The sequence below is a fragment of the Spermophilus citellus genome (genome assembly GCF_964194105.1).
Source record: "Spermophilus citellus genome assembly, chromosome: 6".
NCBI lineage: Eukaryota > Metazoa > Chordata > Mammalia > Rodentia > Sciuridae > Spermophilus > Spermophilus citellus.
Genome location: NC_138187.1, coordinates 29,520,272 through 29,538,893, shown reverse-complemented (window position 1 = coordinate 29,538,893; position 18,622 = coordinate 29,520,272). Strand labels below are relative to the sequence as shown.

Genomic DNA, 18,622 nt, shown 5'->3' with positions numbered 1-18,622 from the left:
TCACCTGGTTATACACGAAAGTTCTTAATGCCACTGAATGATGACGTACTAACATGGCTAAGATGGTAACTTTTACAGTAGTGTACTTTACCAGCATTTTTAAAGGCTGGAAAAAGAATAAGGAAAGGTGTGCGTAAGCTGTTTCTTTGCTCTTTCCCCCTTGAGTGGATTGTAGACAACAGCAGGAGCTGGGGCAGCCATACTGGACCCAGAGAGAGCCCACAGCAGCAGCAGCTTCCTGCTCACCCGTCTTGCAGGACAGGAAGAGGGAAGAGGGCAGGGGGCTGGCAGCCCTCCACCATCCGGGATCTGTGTGGCCTCAAGGCAGCCCCTCTGGCTCAGCACTGGGGGTGCAGAGAGGGGAGGGAGCCCCGGGACAGAGCGGCTGGCAGCAGAGACAGGAGGGCTTCTTGCCTCCTGGGAAAACCCGAGAATTGCTGCCCAGAAGGGACAGGGCTGGGGCGCGGCTGGCAGTGGAGCGCTGGCCTAGCACGGGCGAGGCCCTGAGTTCCATCCCCAGCGCCGCAGAAGAAAAAAGAGGGACGGAGGACAAGATTCCTCCTCCAGGGTGAGCTCAGAGGACACCCCTGTGGGCTGTCCCTAGGCTGCCCGGCTCAGAGGTGCGTGGCCTCGACTGCGGCCCGAGGTCGCCACGCTGAGCAACTGTCCACTCGTGATGTCCAAGGCTGGGAACAACGGCCAATTTCCAGGTGGTCAGTCACCCCCGGGCCTGACCGGGCCCTTGGCACTGGCCAGGGAGCCCTGTCTTGAGGCTGAGCGGGTTCAGATCCGCTCTCCAGCCCGTGTCCCTCCGCTGTGGCCATGGGACCCAGCTGCCCCTGGGCAGAGACTCCAGCTGTGGCCACAGCCTACAGGCCAGAGAACTGCCTGGGTCCCCGAGCTGCCCTCCGTGTGGAGGCCTCCTTTCCTCCTGAGATCCTCAAGGCCCTTGCACAGGGCCACCTCCCTCCTGGGGCTCCTCAGGGTCAATTTCTAGGGAGGAAAGGGCTCCCCAGGCCAGCATGGAGTCCATGGCAGAGCCACAGTGACCTCCCTGCAGGCTGTGGCCCCCACCCTGGGGGCCAGTGAAGACCTGTCACTTTATTTGGCTGACATGTGGCAGTCCTTGTGAGCCCTGCACCAGCTGGATTGAGGGGACCGTGGCCCAGTAGCTCTAACTGGTGGGGGCGGACGGGGTCCTGACGGGGTGGCACAGCCCCTCCAGCCCCTGTTTCCCAGGACCCTCAGGTCCCTTCCTGCAGCCGGCCTTGGGCCTGTGACCTGTGGCCAGGGTCCCCTCCTCCCTACCCGACCCCTGCCCTCCACCTCTCCTGTAGGTCGTCCCCCCCTCCCACCTGGACATCCTCTGCTCTCCTGCCTCCTCCTCCGCCCTGGTGGTTGGACTTGGCCGAGGCTTCTGTCCAGGGAGATGGGGGCTGGGGAGAGCCAGCTAGGGGCACTAGGTCAAGGTCAGGGCCAGGGCCAAGGCTGGGCCAACCCCGCCTCCCTCCCTCCAGCCTCCTCCTTCAGCCTCTTCCTCCCGGAAGTCAGACCCCACGCTGTCAGGATCCACAGCTCCGCAGAGTCCAGCTCCCCTCCCTGTCCCTCTCCTGGGGACTCCCACGAGGTCGCACCCCCACTTCCCCAGAGGGCCACTAGGTGGCGCCCAGCTGACGAGGATGGAGATGGACCAGCCGGACAGCAGAGCCTGGCCTAGAGCCGCCCCCTCCCAGCTGGCCCCTCCATGGTCCCCATATCCCCAGGTCCCAGCGCCCCCACCCCTAGCCTGACTCCCCCGCAGACCCTGGGCCTTGGCGTAGTCCAGGGGTGAATGAGACCCTGGCATGAGGCGGGCCCAGCCTGGGGCCAGGGGGTGGTAGTGCCCCTTGTAGCCCTCCAGGGTAGGACCCACCTCTGCCTTGGCCCCGTTGGGTTCTGGGGGGTGGTTTTAGGTCCTGCACAGGGAGGAGAAGGCCTAGGTGCCCCCTCCCCAAAACCAAGGGGTAGAGGCCCGCCTGTGCAGGGGACTGTGGGAAGGGCTCTTTTACTTGTCCCCACAGTCACTCTATAAGGGCTTTCTCAGGGGGAAGCTGGGGCTCCGAGAGCCTGGGGTCACCTGGGGACAGGTGCCACAGGTCTGGCTGACGCCGAGGGACGCAGCCAGTGCCCCTATTCCCACTGCCATGAGCCCTCTGCCCCCTCCCTGCCAAGGCCCAACCCTGGGGCTGGTGACTGCCACTGTCCCCCAGTCTCCTCCTGGCCCCTGCAGGTGGTCAGGAAAGCTCTCCCTGCCTCATCCTCCAGGCCCACGGCAGCCTCACCTCCTCTGGGAAGCCTTCCATGATTGATCCCCAAGTGGAGGCTTTGGCTGGACCCTCCATGGCCGGGCCCCAGCCTCAGGAGACTGGCCTCAGAGACCCTTTGTCCCTGGCTCAGACACACATCACGCTTGGCCAGCTGAGGTCAGCAGAGACTATGCCACCACAGTGCCCTTGGGCCCTGGGTCCCAAACACCCAATTTACAAGGAACCCTTTAGAAGGACATTTACGTGGCTGGGTTGGTGACACACTCCTGTCATCCCAGCAGCTCGGGAAGCCGAGGAGGGAGGATTGCGAGGTCAAAGCCAGCCTCAGCGACATAACAAGGCCCTAAGCAACTGAGTGAGACCCTGACTATGAATAAAAAAGTACTTTTTAAAAAGGGCTGGGGATGTGGCTCCATGGCTAATACTCCTGGGTCCAGTTCCCAGCACCAAAAAGGAAAAAAAAGGACATTTAAGTGCACGATGAAATTAGGACCCAGAGAGGTGAAGTAACCAGCACAGAGTCACACGGCAAGCCACCAGACACAAACCAAGGTGGGTCACTACTTCTAGTGCAAAGAAAGAGGTAAAGGGCCCAGGGACCAAAAGGGATGAATTTAGAATCACACACGCGTGGAAGGTCGTGGAAGTCGGGGTGAAGCAGAGTGGAGTGTGGCTGGGATGTGGGGTGACTCAGGACTGGGCCCTGGGCCTCTGAGAACAGTCTGGAGCCCCCCCCCACCCCAGCAAGCAGCTAATGGCGTCCTCTACTGCAGGCCGGTCCCTGGGGACAGGCCCCACGTCACCCCAGCACCTGGCTGTCACCACCGGCTTGTTTAACCAATCAGGAAGACTGGACCTTCCAGCTGTAGGGACAGTCACCCCGAACCATGTCCCTGAATGCCCGAGGGGAAGCAGCCCCAGGACCCCAGAAGTCCACCAGGGCACCCGGGGACTGGCCTCCCTGCCTCCCTGCCTCCCACACCTGCGCCCCCCACTGGCCTCCTTTCCTCTCCCCCCAGGAGCCTGGGAAACCCCGCTGACTCCCACCCCCTGTCCACTTGGTCCACCCCAGGGTGTCCGGCCCCAGAGCTCCCTGAAGGAGACAGCAGCTTAGCAGAGCTGCGAGGTGTCTGTCCTGTGCCCTTGCAGTGGGTGGCCGTGGCGAGCCGCAGACTGCCCAGGAGTGTGGCCCGGCCTGGGGGAGCAGGAGCTGGCCCATGAGGGAGATGGCAAAGCAGAGCCGGGCCAGCTCGGGCAGCACCCATGGGCAGGTGGCCTAACTTGGACAGGGGCTGGCCCGGGGCTGGCCTCCGGACACTCTAAGCCGTAGGCAGGACTGCTCAGGGGGCCCTTCCCAGGCACTGTGGCTAAGGAGACCCCCAAACCCCAGTCCTGAGCATCCCTTTGTTCCCAGAGGTCAACACCCTCCTTAGCAGCGCCCGACAGTCCCAAGGCAGCCCCCTGAGCTGAAGATCCCTGTTTACAAATGTCCAGACAGTGGTCCGGCCACCCCGAACGGACAGGGCCCTGCCAGCCTGCCTTTCCTCTTGGGGTTACAGTGTTGATTTGATCATTTATTTTTGGGGTGCTGGGGTGGAACCTGGGTCTGGTGCACACCTGCTCTACCTCTGGGTGCGTCCCCAGGCCTGGCCGCGTCCTGCTCTGCTGGCCCTCTCGCCCGGACCTCCCAGCACCACCCCTGGATCTTTCAGCTACAAAGGTCTCCGCCCTGGCTGGGCCTTCCGGACCCACAGAAGAGAAATCACCAGAACCAAACCCCAGAGACTCCAGGGCTCCACCCGCACCTGCTCCCCAGGGCCCCCCTCTCCTCCTGGGGTCCCCAGGAAGAATGATTTGTTACATTTCCCACCTGATGGCCACCCTCTCCCCGGCTGGTCCAGGTCACCCTGGCCTTGATGTCTCTGGTTATAAACCAGCAACTGGGAGACAGAGGCCTGCACCAGACCCCTCCCCACCCACCACCCACCCCACCGCCCCTGCCAGCACCCAGGTCCCCAGACTGGGCTGAGGAGCCATCACCAGCCAAGGCAGGGCCGCTCAATTGCCCAAGTGACGATAAATCACGTGTTCATTCAATCAATGACGTTCACGTGATGGGCCAACCTGGGGTCAGGAGAGGCTTCCTGGGGGAGGTGGCTTCTGAGCTGATCCCCAGAGAGTTAGCCAGAAGAGGGAATGGGTAAAAGGGGTCCCCCAGAGGGAACAGTGTGTGCCAAGGCCCAGGGGCCACCAAGAGCATGTGGGTTGGAGAAACCCCAGGAGGAAGAAGAAGTTGGGGTTTGGCATGACTCAGAGAGCGCAGGCAGGGCAAAGGGCCAGGCTGGTGAGGCTGGAGAGGGGCCTGCAGGCAGTGTGGGCAGGTGGCCCAGCTGAGGGCCACCTTGGCTCAGGTGTGCCTTGAGGAGGGAGTAGGCTCAGTGGCTGAGGATCTGGTCTTGGCCCTCTCTGTTCCCCAGTGTCCTCAAGCTCTGGGGCAGCAGGACCCACGGTCTACCCTGCTCTCTGCTGCAGCCTCTCTGGGCCTTGGCCGCCGAGCCCTGCCAGGATATCGGGCACCTCTAGCCACAGGTCCCTGAAGGAGCAGGCTCTCTGCAGCTCGAGTGTCTCCATCCCTCCGGAGGACAGGCCTGGGCTTGAGGTCTGGCTCTCACCAAGTGGCTTCCACCTGCCTGCACTGGACACCGGGCACTGGGCTGCCAACGAGCCCTCAGGTGGCTGCCCTCCACCCAGTGCCACTGTGGAAACGTGCAGATGATCTCTCCCTTGGACCTTGGTCCCCGAAACGTGTCCTCCTCCCCAGCAGCTCCATCCCCGGTGGCCCTGGATGTCACAACCGACAGAGGTTCCCCCTTTGCTTCACCTACCAGGACCAATCTTCAGGCCCAGCAAGTGGCCCTGGGGCCACACAGCACCGGAGACTCGAGGGTTGAGGATTGGTGGAGAGGGGCTGGCGTGTCCCCTGGAGGGTCCCCACCCTGGCCACGCCACCTGCTGCACAGCTTTCTGCCTCATCTGCTCCCCGGGTTCTAGGTCACCCCACTTTAGAGATGAGGGGATGAGGCCCAGAGAACGTGGTCCCCGCCTGAGGTCAGGGAGCTGGGCAGCTGGACCAGACGGACACACACCCTTAAAAGGAGCCTCCTCCCTCCCTCTGTGGTGTGTCCAGGGCTGAGCGTCTTCAGTCCCACGAGACTCGGGGCCTCTCCCACAACCAGCCTGGGCAGGTCGCCCACCAGTGCCCCTTTCTCGCCCTGAGTCACCCGCCATCACTCAGTCCCCATCTAGCCTGGGACCTGGGCCGGGCTTCCCTGTCCCAGCCGGGGCTGGTGAGAGCTAGGTCTCCGTGGCTGATGGACAGGTGACATTCTCTCCTCCCTGGGGACCGAGGCTCGATGCAGGGAGAGAGAGGAGAGGGGAGAAGGGCGGCTGTGCCCTCCAGGGCTGGGATCTGTCCCTGGGATGGGAAGTGGACAGACACCCAGGTGGGCCCCGGAGCCCTGACCCCACCCATTGTCTGTAACCTGTGGCCCCTGCTCAGGTGGCCCCAGGTCTCACCTGCAGAGAGAGAGAGCATCAACCTCCCCCAGCCTCATGACCAAGGGTCCAGAGGGATGGTGGTCACTCCATCGGGCAGAGAGGCCCTTCCTCTGCAAAGCTGCCTCGGCCCTCCGGGGACCTGGCACCTGGCTCTGGGGTCCCAGGAGGGCTGGTGACACCCTCCTCCTAGCTCAGCAGGGCCCTCCTTCTCCAGGGGAGAGACAGAGGTCGGAGCAAAGCTTCCATTGCTTCTTCCTGCCAAGCTGCAGACAGACAGACAGACTCGTTGGCACTGGGGACTCTCAGGCCAGGCATAAGCTCCAGTGGAACAGGTGGCAGGTCTCCCAAGGTTCCCTGGACTGAAGGTGTCCAGAAGGTGGACAGCAAAGGCAGGGCAAGGGGGCCATCTGGACCTCACCCTGGGCCACTCCGGCTGTCGCCCAGGGGACCCTGGTGGCCCCTGCATTCTTGGTGGCTCCTGGAGGTGCTGGTTTTACAGAAGGGCTCCCTGCAGGGCTGGGGGGTGGACAGCGGTTATTGGGCACTTTTTCTTGAGTCTGTGATAAGCTCCTTCTATTAGACTGTAGATCTCGTCACATAAAAGAGATTTGTGGACTCGCAGCCAGGGACAGCCACATTCTCGAGCAGCGGAAATGGCTCATTTTTCCACCCTCTTCCACGAGTAACGGATGGTCATGAATTTTTCACCCAAATGTCGTCACTAAAGATGTCACCAGCCTCCCTCCCCGAGAGGTTTTATGATCTGGTTCTAATGGGGGGCGGGGGGCCACAGGGAGACGAGAATGGCCTGGAGCTAAGGAAGGGGCTCCGTGCAGGAGGGGATACGGGGTGGGTGGCTGGGTGTCGAATCTGGGTGACAAGAGCACTTCTATTTATTGAGCAGTTACTGCATCCAGACACAGAGCCAAGAGTCTCTGTAACCTCAGGAACAACCTGGGGAGGGAGGTGGCAGACGGGCTGGGACTGAGAGAGGCTGAGTAAGTCACCTGAGGTCACAAAGCTTACTCACGAGGCAGAATCAAGGTCCCAAGGCAAACCTAGGTCCCAAGGGCTCTGGAGCCTGCACCGTTAACAGGCGCATTATACTGCCCGGTCAGACACCTGCGGGGACCTCGAGCTTGTCATCCCCCCTCTGGTTCCAGCTCTTGGTGGACGGATAAGACCACACAGGACATTTTCGCCTGCACGGAGGGACCCACTCTCGAGGGATCAGTGTCGAAGTCATGTCTTGGAGGAAATGGTCTTTGTTCTCTCAAGGCTGCTTTCTAGAGACTAAGGGGCGGTTTGGGCAAAGTGCGTTTTCCCTCTGGGTGACTAGTTAGGGAATCGTTGGCAGCCCAGGTGGGAGAGGGGACAGGGCTGGGACAGGGACACCCAGCTCTGCGCGTCAGGAACCCCAGCAGTACCGTGTGGGTGTGGATTGAGTGTGTTCCCAAGGGTTCCTGTACTGGGTAGAGGGACCCTGAAGAAGTGGAGCCTAGGGGCAGGTCACAGGGGACCACCACCCTCAAAAGGACCCCAAATTGGTTTTCTCGTGAGGGTCCTTATAAATGACAAGACTTCCCTAACCTCTTTGGCTTCCTGTCTTGACATGTGATCATTCGCTTCTGCACATGTTCCTGTCACGGTGATGCCAGCCACCATGAGGCCCTCACCAGAGCCAAGCTGATACCTCTGCCATGCCCTTGACCCTCCAGAACTATGAGCTAAATAAACCTCTTATTTTATAAAGTTGTCTGGCCTCAAGCACTTTGTTATAGCAACACCAAATAGACCAATATGTTCAGTTGGTCTCCTGCACCAGGAGGTCACCTGGAATCCATACCCCATGGCTTTGGCCTCCCTGTCACCCTCTTAAGATCCTCATGGAGATCCAGAGATGTGAGTCTTGAGCAAAGCAGCCCCCCACGGACACCAGAGCCAGTTTCACCGCTGCCAGAGAACCACTTGTCCCTGCCTCCTCAACACCCAGTCCTGTGAGATGGGACGGCAGACCTGTCCCCATTTTGTAGATGAGGACATCTGGGCCTCTTGAGAGGCTGGAGGCTGAGGCCGGTGTGCTCTGTCCAGGCGGCCTGTCCCCCTCATCTTCCCCAGCTACAGGTCACCTACTCAGAGCAGCTCTAGCTAGGGGTTTGGTTCTGACCTTCGGGGGTCTGGGGCCCAGCTGGGAAATCAAGGTTGCCAAGGACCCCAGGGAGGGGTGACGACGCCGAGACCTCTGTGTGCCTGCCCAACCCTGAGACCAGGAGGCCCCGTGAGGGCACCTGCCCTCTCCACATCACGGCAGCCAAAGCTGTGGTTTTGCAATTTGTTGCCCTTAAAGCTGCAGGGCCTGGAGATGTCATGTGTCCCTGTGCCCATGGGACCCCGGGTAGGCATCGTGGCCAGGGTCCAGCAGAACCCAAAGGCAGCCCCGTAGCAGTCCAGGACTCAGACCCCAGAGCCCCGGAAGTCAGGCCCTCTCCCGAGGGTGGGGGGTGCGTGGAGCCTGTGGGAGGGGCCCCAGGCCAAGGGCAGGGGGCATCAGAGAGAGAGGAGCCATCCGGAGCCACGCCCCAGAGGGAGCCCGGAAAATGTCCCTGGATTGATTGACACTTCACAAGAACCCAGCGCCCTGCACGTGTCCCTGCCGCTGTGGCCAGGTTATTGCCCTATAAAGGAGAGAGGAGCCTCTCGGCTGATTCACGACCAGCAGGGACGGCGCCCAGGATGCGTCAACAGGAGATGACGACCTCACCCAGTCACGAATGGGCCCTGGGAGAGGCGCTTGAGGGTGCTGCCCGTGCCAGTGACGGGCTCCGCCCCGGGGCAGGGACAGGTCCCAGAAACCTGGAAGAGGGGACGGCCCAGCTAATGACCATCAGGGGCACTCAGCCACATGGCCCCTGATGGCAGAGCAGGTCCCAGGCTGAGGGTATCCCGTGGAGCCAGACCGTGGAGGGAGGGGACGTTGGGGGCAAGCTCAGAGCCTCTCAGAAGCTTTGGGTTCTCTCTGGAAAACGCATGCCACTTTGGCCAACGGGTGGGACTGATCGGATCCATGGCATTACCTGCGTTTTCATAGAAGAGGATGTTTCCTAATGGCTTCCCCCACACAAGTGCAGACAGGTGCTTGGAGCAAAAAGGAATTCCCTGTGCGGCAGAGGCAGCCTCCTCGGTGAGGCCGAAGGGGCTTTACCAGGGAACCATCTGGAAGCGAGCAAGGCTGGGTCCATTTCTCTCCAGAACACCAGGACAGATTCCCAGTGGATCCAAGATTCAGGTGTCAACATGAAAACCAGAGACACCCAGGGGGAAATGTGCGTGAAGCCCTCCACCGCCCTGGAGGGGGAGTCTTCCAACAGGAACCCCAGATTCGAAAGCCAGAAAAGATGAGCAGTTAGGTTAATAGTACAAAAGATGTTCACGACTCATCTCATAACCAAGGGCTGATCTCCTCAACAGGTGAAGCATTGTTAGAAAAGGAGAAAAAGATGAGCTCTCCAGTTTTGTTTTGTTTTGTTTTGTTTTGTTTTTTAAAAAGAGCCAGGCATGGTGGCACAGGACTATAACCCCAGCAGCTAGGGAGGCTGAGGCAGGAGGATGGCGAATTCAAAGCCAGCCTCACCAACGGGGAGGCGCTAAGCAACTCACTGAGACCCTGTCTCTAAATAGGGCCAGGGAGGTGGCTCAGTGGTTGAGTGCCCCTGTGTTCAATCCTCAGTACCTAAAATAAGGGAAGGGGACACAAAATCTTTAACCAGAGCATTTGAAGGCAAGTAAATGCAAGTAGACCTTAAACATATGAAGATGTTCAACCTCATTCATATTAAAACTACACCAGGGCCAGGCATGGTGGCACACGCCTGTGATCCAGCAACTCAGGGACTGAGAGTGGAGGATCGCAAGTTTAAAGCCAGCCTCAGCAACTTAGAGAGACCTTGTCTCAAAATTAAAAAAAAAAAAAAAAAAAACAGGCTGGGGATGTGGCTCGGTGGTTAAGCGCCCCTGGGTTCAATTCCCAGTACCAAAAAAAACCTACACCAGAAGACCTATCAGATAGGCAAAAATCCAAAAGCATGACTCCCCGCCTGTCAGGAGGGCTGTCATGTGGGGAAGTGGACACCCCCCTGTCGCTGGTGGGGATACAAAGTGATACAACAAGCCTGATGAAAAGCGACTGAGTGACTCTTATCAAAGTTACAGATGGGTTTGCCCTGTGACCTCGCAACCCCCGTTGCTGGGAATTTGCTCAACAGATACATCTCAGGCATGTCAGAAATGATGTACATACACGCTTATTCATCGAGGCTGCGTGTAATGGCAAAAAATCCTGGCAACAGCCCAGTTTTTTTACAAGTGTCTGTGCAGAAGAACCAGTGAAAGAAATCAGGGTCCAAACACAGAGTGGACTACTACGCAGCTGGAAAGAGGAGGGGGAGGGCCTGGAGGGGGAGGGGGAGCAGGAGGAGAGACACTGAGCAGGGAAGATCTCCAGGTTCAGGAGTCAGAGGCCATAGACTATGCAAATACACACTGCTTTATTCATTTGCATAACCAAAGCCTAGGAGGCTACACAAGACAAGACACTAATTAGGTGTTTCTCTGGGGAGGCGGGGGATGGGACAGCTGGGACCAGAGATGGGACATCCCCGGTGGATGCCTTTGCAGCAGTTTGGATTCAAACCGTGTCAACATGTTACACAGACTTCTGTAGATGAATGGAGGCCACGTTAGGAGTCCCCACTGTCTCTGAGCCCGCTGTCCAGTGGCTTGCTTACCCTACACCCCAGGCCCTGGGTCGGGGGAGCTGGCCCCAGTCTGGGATCTGAGGAAGGACTCAGCAAAGCCAAGGAAGCCCCCAGACATCAGCAGGGCAAGGGAACACCTCTGGATGGGGTGGGACCTCTTTGGGGACCCAAGCCCCGCACCTTTTGTGTCCAATGTCCGAGCTACAGAGTGGCAGCTCCCATGGCTCCTGCCTCCTGCCTAAGGACCCCATAGTGGGGGGGCTGCCCGGAGGGCTCCGCTGAGCCCACAGCAGGTTCCCAAGTCCTGGCTCCAGGCCCCTCCACGGACACCTCAGCAGATGGCTGAGAGGTCCCATGGTGCTCAGTGGGGACTAAGTGAGTGTCCCTCTAGACCAGGGACAGGTGGGGTCCATAGGGTCACTCCGGACACCTGCCTCCTCCAGGAAGCCTCCCTGGGGCCATCAGGATGGCGGGACACCTCTCCAGACCGCCTCCTGGGCTGCAGCTGCCCTGCTACCTTCTCCAGGGCTCAGTCCTCTGCTTGTCCCTGGATCTGGCCACCCAGCACCCTGCATCCCCACCGTCGGTGACCCCGTCTGGAGTGCCAAGCCCGGGGTCTCCCAGTCGGGCGGGAGCGGGTCCTGCACTTGGGGACACAGCGGCAGGAGGGGTGTGTGCCGTCGTGGCCCGCGGCTGCCCGCGCTGCCCGCGCTGCCCACCGCAGGCCTGGCTTTGGCTGCTCGCATCACACGCGCGTCGGCTGGCCCCGGCCGCGGCCACGGCGTGCCCGCACCTGCAGGCGGAAGGCTGTAATTTGGCGCGTGACTCACCGTGGATCACACCCAAGTTACCGGCACCCGCTCCTCGGGGCGGGCTGGCCCGGCAGCGCTTTGGTCCTCCAATTATGCCATCTTTTATTGCTCTTTTAGCTGGAACAGAAACACCCAGGGAGGCTGGGTCTGAGGACAATTAATGACATAGGGAAAAAGTCACGCAAAGCACCCTGTCTGTGTCCAGAGGAAGCTGAGTCTGGACAGGATCCTGCTCCTGGTGAGTGGGGGGAGGCCGGGTGGGGCAGTGGTCAGTGCAGGCTCTGGCGTTCCATAGCCTGTGGACAAATGGCTCCTGTGTCAACCAGCCATGTGACCCTGGATGAGTCCCCTCTGCTCTCTGGGCCTCCTTGTCATTATCTACGGAATGACATTGAGGACCTGGGACTGAGATCCAGTGGGGAGCACCTGCTGCTTCATAAACAGTGGGCACCGAGTCCTCCCTCCCGCCCCTCTTCCTTTCCTCCCATCCCTGCCATTGGCCATTCGCACAGTAGGGCAGCAGACACTGTGGACTTTGGAGCTCACTTTTTGTCGGTCCCATACATATTAACCTACTAGGTGTGGGGGACGCAGAGACCCACTTCCTGTCCCCAAGGGGCTCACGGCACTGACCCAGGAGGGAGACCCAGGGCAGTGACAGGTCACAAATGACAAGTACCAGGAGAAGTCCCAGGAGTGTGCCCTCCCCATCAGGCCCCAGACAGGCCCGTGGATGAAGCTTCCCCAACTCCAGGCCCTGGGAAGGGGAAGGAGAGCTGGTGTCCCTGGCAGAAGAACCAGGCCTGCAGTCAGAGGCCAGAGCCGAGGCAGAACCGGAGGGCTGTAGTGTGCAGGGGCAGGACAGACCAGCCCAGCCAAATCCTAAAGAGGCTTTGCACAGGGTCGAGAGTCAGAGCTTGATCCGGGGGCACAAGGAGCATCTGGGAGGATCTAACGTGCGCTGGAGCTCTGGGGAAATGGGAGGCCCAGGGCAGAGGCAGGGAAACGGTTAAAGGCTGCTGCAGGGGCCCAGGTCCAAAGAGCGGGTGGAACTCGAACCCAGGATCTTGGCGTCCCTCCTCCTCCTCTTCCCAGCCAGGAGACCCAAGCCTGTGAGTTACTGCTCCCAGCTGCCTGTTCTCCTTCCTACACTGTGACGTCTGGATCCCCAGGTTGCGTGATACTAGGGATTCCAGAGGGGCTGAGCCACATGGGAAAATAATAATTAGATAAATAATAAACAGAAGAGGAAGGACAGTCCTTCTGTGCAGTAAAACATCACCCAGAAGGGAAGAAGGAAGTAGAAACCTTGCCACTGGACAAACACTGGTAATAAATACTGCAAAGGATGTTAACATTGATGGGTACTAATGTCAGTGGACACGCTGGGCACGGTGGTGGACGCCCGTGGTCCCAGAGACCAGGGAGGCTGAGTAGGGAGGATCGCAGGAGACAGGAGTCTGAGACCAGGCTGGGGCAAAACAGGGAGTCCCTGTCAGAAAGAAAAGTTAAAGAAAGGGAGAGGGAGGGGAGAAAGGAGGAAAATTAATGGAAGAAAGTTCAGGAAGATATAGATGTGCCCTCCTCAAGCCAACCAACGAGATATTTATTAACCAGTGGAGGGGGAGAAGACGCTCACTTCCCAGGAGTGGACCTGGCAGGTGTCATTGTCACCAAATGTGACAGAGCCCGGATGCACCAAGAAGGGCACCCCCCTGTATCTTTGAATTCCCACCCCAAAGGTGAGACGGCCCTCCAGTCACCAGCACACAGTGGACAGGCCCGCAGCGAGGGACAGTGGACCAGAGGCCGGGCCAGGGCTGTCTCCAAGCATCAAGTTGCTAACGATGAACAAAGGCAGAGGAGCTGGTCCCAACGGGAGGAGTCTGAGGGGGACATGGGGACAGATCCATGCACCTTGGGGTCCTGGATAGGGTCCTGGGACAGAAAAGGGGCCTCAGCGGAAAAAGAGCCCCATTCAAGCGGGGTTCGGGTTTGCTTCCTAGAGCGCTGCCCCTGGACTCCGCTGCTTCAGGCAATCGCACTGAGGTTAACTCGAGGGGAAGCTGGGATGGTGCAGACAGGAACCCCCTCTTTTGGCAGGTTTTCACTAAGCCTCAAATTGTCTTGAAATTAAAAGATTTTTTTTCAAAACCCTGATATTGTTCTTAACTTTGGAGACACACCGATCACCAAGGACATTTGGAGTTGGTTTTGCAGCGCTAGGGTGGATCCCAGGGCCCTAGCATGCCAGGCAGGCGCTCTGTACCCCAGCCCCACCCCCAGAACCCCCTGGAGGGCCCTGTCCCAGGTCAGGACCAGGTGGAGTAGTTAGTCCCCCTCCCCTCATGCTGATGGCGGCCCTGGTTGGAGGGTGGACTGTGGGTGAATTACTTGGCCCCTCGTAGGTCTTCAGTCAATGCATTGGTTTAGCAATGGACACCTTCATGCATTCGACAATTATAACTGAGCACCTAGCATGTGCCACGTGCAGCGGTTGGCACAAAAGACGAGGTCCTTATGTTCCAGTGGGCGCGTAACAGTTAAGGAAGTGGGATTGTTATGCACGCACATGGTAGCACCTTTAGAGGCTATAAATGAACATAATGAGTAACTCCAGGGAGGGGTGCTTTGATGGAGGTGACATTTTATCTGACATTTCATCTATGAGGAGAAATGATGGGGGCATCCCAAGAGCTGGGGGGTGAGGGTGCACTTGATATAAGAAGAACAGCGAGCCCCAAGGTCCTGGGGCCACCCTGGAGCCGAGCAGGGTGGGAGCCACAGGGGAGGAGTCTGGATTTTAATCAGGGGCAAGGGAAAGATTTCAGTAATTTGTTAAGACGTGTGGAGTGGGTGGGGATGTTCTCTGAGGTTATTTAGGATTTTAACAGATTATCTAGAAAGGAAAACAGTCACTCTGGTTGCCTGGTGGAGACGGATCCATAGATCCAAGGTGTGGTCTCGACCAGGGAGGCGGCAGCCAAGGAGGGGCGATGCTGAGCCCTGAAGCTGGCCTCTGTGTCAGGTACCGTTGGGGGAGAGTGGCCCCCAGCAACCCAGCTCTCCTGGCCAGCAGAGCCCAGCCACCCTTTCAGATTCACCTATTTGTTGGCACCTACTGTGTGCCGGTGTCCCAGCCCAGCACAAACATGGCCACAGGTCCCCTTCTGCAGAGGGACCTGATGAACCCCAAAGTCTTGCTCTTGAAGTCCCCAGGACTGATGGGGAAATTGAAGCTCAGATTGAAGAAGACTCATCCAATGTCACACAGTAAGCAGAATCCAGGACAGATGGTCCCACTGCCCCAGGCTGGCCCCCAGTGGGGACCCAGCCTGTCTTCTGAACCCAGGAGGGTGAGGGGCAGTGTTAGCAAAAAGGGACCCTTGCAGTCTGGACAAATGGGTACATGACAGCCACGCCACGCTGGGCCTGTGCAACCTGGAGACGGGACACTGTCACCTCCAGCATGCCTGGGGGCTCTGCTCACAGGTGTGGCTTCATTGCCCTGTCTGGGCCCCACGTTCCTTGACAGCCTAGGCCGGTTTCCCAGGAAAGCCGTTCTCACTAAGGTGTGAATGACTGATAGCTGGGCCTTTGCTGAAGGGGAGCCGGAGCTCGGGATACCGGCCTCCAGAAGCCACAGAGTAGAAGGCACTAAAAAGAAAATGTAGCCCCCTCCCAGCTCCACCCTCTTGGCAGCAGGAGCCCCTCGGGGCTCATTTATTAGCTGAAAACTTCTCCACTTAATTCCCCAAATCAGCAACAGATGTAAGAACTCGCCTCTGGTCCAAGCCCCACCGAACGCCGGAGTCCCCTCCGTGGACGCCTCCTGTGACCAGGTTTGGTGTTTACCGAGGGAGCCCGTGGCTTCCCCACGACTCGGAAGGCCCCAGGTGCCGCTGGGCAACGTGGTGGGTAGGGGACGAGGCAGGAAGAGTGGCGGGCGCCCCTTTCACAGTCGGGGAAACCGAGGCCCCAGGAGGCGGAGCCGCTGCCCCAGGTGACCCGGGAGGGAGCAGCTGGCCGTAAACCCAGGCTGCGGCCATGTTCCTGAGGCCTCTGGCAGGTGATCCGAGGGCCCTGGCCTGCTGGCCCTGCCGGAAGCACCCCCTTTGGTTAGGGCAAGGTCTCCTGAAGGCCACCGCCAGCCCACTGTCCCACGTCCCAGGAGGGGGGTCTTTCCCCCTGACACCACAACCGCTCCCCCCTCCCTCCCCGGCCCCCGTGTCCTCTGCATCCCCAGCCAGGTCCTCAGTCTCAGTCACAAAGAGGAGGAAGGGGGGGACAGCAGCATGGCGAGGGGCACCGGCCAGACTCCGGATGAAGCAGGGGGACCTCAGGAAGCCAGTCTGCAGCTCTGACTCAGGTAGAGACAGCTCCTGGCCCTGGTGAGGTTCCCTGGAGGATGGTCCCCACATCCAGAGATGGGGGGGGCTCTCTGCCCCCCACACAGGCCCCTCCCAGGTGATCATGGGATTTGAGGGCAGAGGGACAAGGGACGTCCCCCTGTCCCTTGTCATGTTCATCCACCTTCAGGCGCCCCCCTGCTGCTTCTCCTGGAGGGGGCCTTCCAGGTCCCCTCCCGCCCCGTCCTCACCAGGGCCCTCCCCCCACACCCCGAAGGAGGCCAGGACTGCCGAGGGCTGGGACATCTGGTAATGACGGGGAAAGTGCTGAGACGACAGGTTATTTCAACACTGTCATCATCGTCGGTGTTTCGACACTGAGTTTGTGCAAGAGACATAATGGGCCCGCCATAAACTCCCTGTCTGTCTCGGAGCCCGGGCACGTCGGGGAGTTGCCGGGTGGAGCAGTCGCTGTCTCGCTGAAGCATCCCCAGGCTTCCTCTGGCTCCACCGAGGAAGGGCCCAGAGAGACCTCAAGGTGTCAGAGAAAACCCAGAGCGATTACCTCGGGGTAATTAGATGATGGCGCAGATAGCCCGCCTCCTGCCGCCAGAGACAGGAGGGCAGGGCTGGGCTGTCCCAGCCGCTGCCAGGCCACCTAGCCAGCCCCCCCATGGGAGGAGGCCACAGGTGACCTCATGGAAGCAGACACTGTGACTCATGGCCAGACCAGGTTCCTTCTCCCCTGAGGGCAGCAGGCAGGAGGGTCCCCCACGGGGCAGCCCCCACAGCCCCCCAGAGGAGGGTCAGGATCCGGCAGCCTCCCCACAGCAAACTGGGACGTGGACTTGGGATCCTTGACTCAGCTCAGCGGTGGCCCAAGGTTTGCTCTGAACCCCAAACACCCCCTTTAAGAGACCGAGTGGAGGGGTAGCAGGGTGCCTCCTGCAGCAGAAGCGAGGCCTAGAGGAGGCCAGGACAGAGTCCGCTGGGGACTTGCTGATGTCCCCTGACACTTGCTGTCATGGAACAACTGGGCATCGCTGTGCCCAAAGGGCAAGGCCGGAGGTGGACAGCGCTGGGAGGAGCAGGGAGTCAGGCCCAGGCAGCCCCACTGACTGTGGAGATGGGCACAGTACAGCCACACAGCCTCCCGGCCTCCTGGGCCTCCCACGGAGAGTCCCAGGGAAGGCCTGAGGGATCCGAGAGCAGAGACCCTCCGAGCCAAGTGGACGGTGATCTCACAGGGAGCAGAGAACTCCCACCCCTGGAGAGGAAGGGACGTCCTGGTGGGACATCCAGTGAGTGGCAAGAGCAGGGAGAAGGGCCTGGGTGACCCAGTAGGGACGCGTGCTGGAAACACCCTGCAGGCTGAGGGGTAACGCTCAGACACCAGCCAGTGCAGGCGCCCAAGAGCGAGGATCCCTGGAGCAGGTACTGGTGAACCATGGGAGGTCTCGGATCCCAGGAGTTACGAGTAGACCAGCAGTTGACAGCTGGCTCCGGCTCAGGCTGCAGAAGCAGCATGTGAGGAGGTCTCTGGGTGGGGGGCAGGGGGGAGGCACAGACATGACCACGAGGCTCTGGAGGGTTCCCAGAGTGAGAAGGTGGACGGGAGGGGCCTGAGGACACTCAGAACAGACTCCCACCATTGCATACCAAGAATGGGGACAAGAAGGGACCCACAGAGACAGGAAGGAGGTCACACAGGAGGGGCTCACCTGGGACTTTAGGGTCTTCATGGAAATCGACCCCACAGGCCCCAGCTGGTCTTCACGCCCTTAGCCACAGGGACAGTGGTCCTCGGCTTCAAGCAGACCATTCAGAGCCACCACCAAGGCCTGCCCCAGGGGACAGGCTATCCAGCAGCAGATCTGGCTTCCTCCTCCAGGACTGTCCCCAGCAGCTCCCCGCGTCTGTGCCCACCACCTGCTGGGTGTCCTCTTTCTCCTGGCTCCCCTCCCTTGGCCTCTTCTAGGCTTCTTTTGAGGTCCCCTCAGGGTCATGGGACAGTCCTCCCAGCCTCCTGGTCCCCTCTGCTGGCCCGCCCTCCCTTGGGCTCGCCCCCCCACTCCAGGCCACCAAGGGCGCAGCCACATCCCCTCCCTGCAGGCCCCACCCTGCTCACCGCAGGAAGTGCCCATCTGTCGGCAGGACTGTCACATCCCTTCTGCAGGAAGCTGTTTTGCATGTGCCACCGTAATAGGAGCCCGTCACCACCTCCCTACAGGAGAAGGTCTGGCCGGCTGTCCTCGGAGGCCCAGAGACTGGGCAGGCAGACCGTTCCGACTCCAGCCAGGTCACCCTCGGGTTCCACCTGCCCAGGTGAGGAGATGACGCTCTCTCCTATGGGAACCCTGGCCCAGCTGTGCCCGCTGCCTCACTCCCGCCTGGGTCCAGGAAGGGTCCTCTTGGCACCCAGGCCAGGCAGCCCCTGAGCAAGCTGGTGGGCAGACAGCACCCATCCTGCACCCGCTCCAGTGTACCTTCCCCATCACCTGCCTCCTCTCCACTGCCTGGAAATACCCTTGGCCGTATTCGGAGCCCACTGTGAAGCCACTTGGAGGTGGACAGGCCCTGGGGTGAGCAGGCACAGTCCCGGCCCCAGCCCGATCAGCTCCGCCATCCCGAGGACCTCATTGCATCACCTCCTCCACTGAAGGAGGCTGGGCTCTCAACTTCTCTGGTCAAGGGCGGCCAGCATGAGTGATACCCTCCTTTCCTCAGCCTCAGGTGCCCATGAACAAGTGGGGCATAAAGGCTTCAGACACAGCCCAGCATGGGAGCAATGGGGATACTGTTCCCATCTTGTTCTGGAACCGTCTATATTCCCCTGACGTCTC

The 18,622-nt window shown here is 60.0% G+C and overlaps 1 long non-coding RNA gene across 1 annotated transcript in view; it reads right to left on the bottom strand.

Moving 5' to 3' along the window:
* LOC308651885 overlaps positions 1-17,863 on the bottom strand; it is a 35,124-nt gene extending 17,261 nt beyond the window's left edge. Inside the window, exon 1 of the long non-coding RNA XR_014022685.1 lies at positions 17,501-17,863. This is a non-coding gene — a long non-coding RNA (uncharacterized lncRNA). The remainder of the gene's footprint in view (positions 1-17,500) is intronic.
* Between the last annotated feature and the right edge of the window lie 759 nt (positions 17,864-18,622).